At 43.3% G+C, this 2578-nt stretch overlaps 1 protein-coding gene across 2 annotated transcripts in view; it reads left to right on the top strand.

Annotated features, from left to right (window-relative positions):
* The window catches only part of LOC104966124 (stromal interaction molecule 1), a 583137-nt gene that overhangs the window by 75035 nt on the left and 505524 nt on the right, over positions 1 to 2578 (top strand). The gene's annotated exons all lie outside the window — the stretch shown is intronic.

Raw genomic sequence — 2578 nt, 5'->3', positions numbered from 1 at the left:
ACTTTAATATGAACCACTGCTCGATGTGTACAATCACTAATCCCCTTCATGTCTCGAGGGACGATTACCAGCACACAACAACACACAACACACACACACCACACACACACACACACACACACACACACACACACACACACACACACTTTTTTTTTGCTGACCTCAAGTCAATTCAAAGACGCGAAATTTGCTTGAGTTGAAATTGTCGAGCGAGATATTCAAAGCCAATCAGCAGTAAGAATCTCCGCCTGTCATCACTGAAATACTGATATTGTTGAATCAGAAAACCAAAAATCACGAGCCTTTCCCATTCATCTAATTTCTGCCTCCTCGACAGAGATAGAAAGGTTGAACCGGCCCCTGTGTGCTGCAGAGAGGCCAAACACTAAGGAGATGCATGCTATGTCCTCCATATGTCACATGAGACATGGTGGGGACATTGAGCTGACCTCAATTCTATGATTGCTATGATAAACGGCCTCATGTTTTTTATGCTATGGCAGCACTGTTATGTTGCAAACACACTTCATGGTAAAAATGTTGCACATAGAAAGGTTTTTAATGCCCTTTAGAAAATCAAAATGTAAAATATTCATAAGAAACTGATGTTCTTTTACATCATAAACCTAGATTGTATACATTTCTTATACTTTAAACACTGTGTCGTCTTTGCAAACGTGACAGCAGTGAGCCATGCCAGTGTGCAGGAACAACTTGTTGACTGATATCTCTGGCACCGTTTGCCATTTCACAGAGGCTCCAGCCTCCAGATAAACGTAAGTGTGCGGGGGAACGGAATCCAGAGGCCCGGCAAGGCCATATCACTTTCTAGGAGTCTGTCACAGATAAGGCAGCAAGGGGAAATGCAATGGCCAGCGAGGCTGCAAGCGCTTTTTTAAAAAGACATTTCAATTGTCTGTTTATCTCTTGATTGCAGGCAGTGGTGCACATGGAAGAGCGTTTCAAAGACTTGTATTTGTTAGTACACACTTTCTCACACCCACACAGTAGATGTATGATCACTCTCTACAGCAGCAGCATCGTTTGTCCTACCAGCTCTTAATGTATCAAATAGATGTTTCAGGGCGTAGCGGCATCCTTTCCCTCTGTGCTGCTGTGGATGTGTTATTCCTGCTGGGGAGATGGACACGGCACAGGGTCTGTGTATATATTACCCGCGGAACATCTGGTGTTTATTAGGCTATTCAGCCTCTTAGGCTGACTGGCGTGTGGCCTGCAGAGCAGCACATTGTCTGACTGGCCACAAGTCTGAACACACGCACGCACGCACACACACACACACACACACACACACACACACACACACACACACACACACACACACACACACACACACACACACACACACACACAATCTAATATTTCCTCATAAAGATAAACGGGCTGTAGCTGAGCTTTAATGTGCTTCTTTCCTGCATGCGTACACATCCAAACACATATTTCCATTCCCACAGCAGCGGCACTTTAATTCTCAGTGGATTGAGGCCCAAAGGGAATTATTGGAGCCTAATGCACCATACGTCTTACTTCTAAGTGTAATGTTTACATTGAACAGATACCGTCAGCAGGTATATGCATTGCAAACGGTTTAAAGTGCGTCCCGTGTTTGAATACTGCTGCAGAATGTTTAAAAGTGTGTAAGCCAGCTTCATGTTACTCAGCGGATCATGTTACACTGTGCCCACAACGGAGCGGCGCTCGGACATGTTTCACTTTGGTTACACAGTTTGAACACACCTTGTGCTGTGTTTGTCCGTTACACATCAGGTGTTCAATCAGGCATGTCAGTGGCAGGTGAGCATTGCTCTGTGACTTCCTGCAGCTGCTCCTCTGAGCAGAGTGAGGCCGACAGGAGGCCTCACTCCTTCCTCCTTTCCCGTATTTCACCCTTTCATTTCCTTTTTCTAACAATATGTATCTTTTCATGACTCCTTTCTTTGTCCTTCTAGTCTGCAACCTTCGTTTCAACTTTCAATTTATTCTTTGAATTTGAATTTTTCCTTAAATTTTCATTTCAATTTAAGATTGAATTAGTTTCTTTCTTAATCATTTTATTCCTTTATTCTTCCAACCCCTTGATAAGAACCTGAATGTTCCCTTTTTTCTTTTGTTCTGCCTTCCTTCTTTCTTTAACATCTCAGACACATACAGACTCACACAGGAACAGAACGCCCTCCTTCATCCCAACCTTTACGCCATCTCCTTCTCTTTCCCTGACTTTCTTCATAGAACTACTCGTCCTTCTTCATTCCTTCTGCACTCATTCTTTATACTGGTGTGAAGTGTTTCAACCCCCCAGAGAGAAATACTGATAATAACAATATGACGACACTTTTTGTAAAGACACTTTTAATCAGACAGACATTCATCATTTACCAAATGAATGGATAGCCTTAGAGATCATGTATAAGACAATATAAGGCAGAACAGGAAGTGTTGTTGAAGGAAAATATAAAAACTGGATAGTGTGGCTGTGTGTGTGGCTGTGTGTGTGTGTGTGTGTGTGTGTCTGTGCGTGCGTGGCTGTGTGTGTGTGTGTGTGTGTGTGTGTGTGTGG

This window comes from Notothenia coriiceps, unplaced genomic scaffold (assembly GCF_000735185.1).
Source record: "Notothenia coriiceps isolate Sejong01 unplaced genomic scaffold, NC01 NC01_scaffold00037246, whole genome shotgun sequence".
In the NCBI taxonomy this organism is placed as follows: Eukaryota; Metazoa; Chordata; class Actinopteri; order Perciformes; family Nototheniidae; genus Notothenia; species Notothenia coriiceps.
Note: the sequence above shows the minus strand (reverse complement) of the source record. Positions and strands in the feature narration are given on the sequence as shown.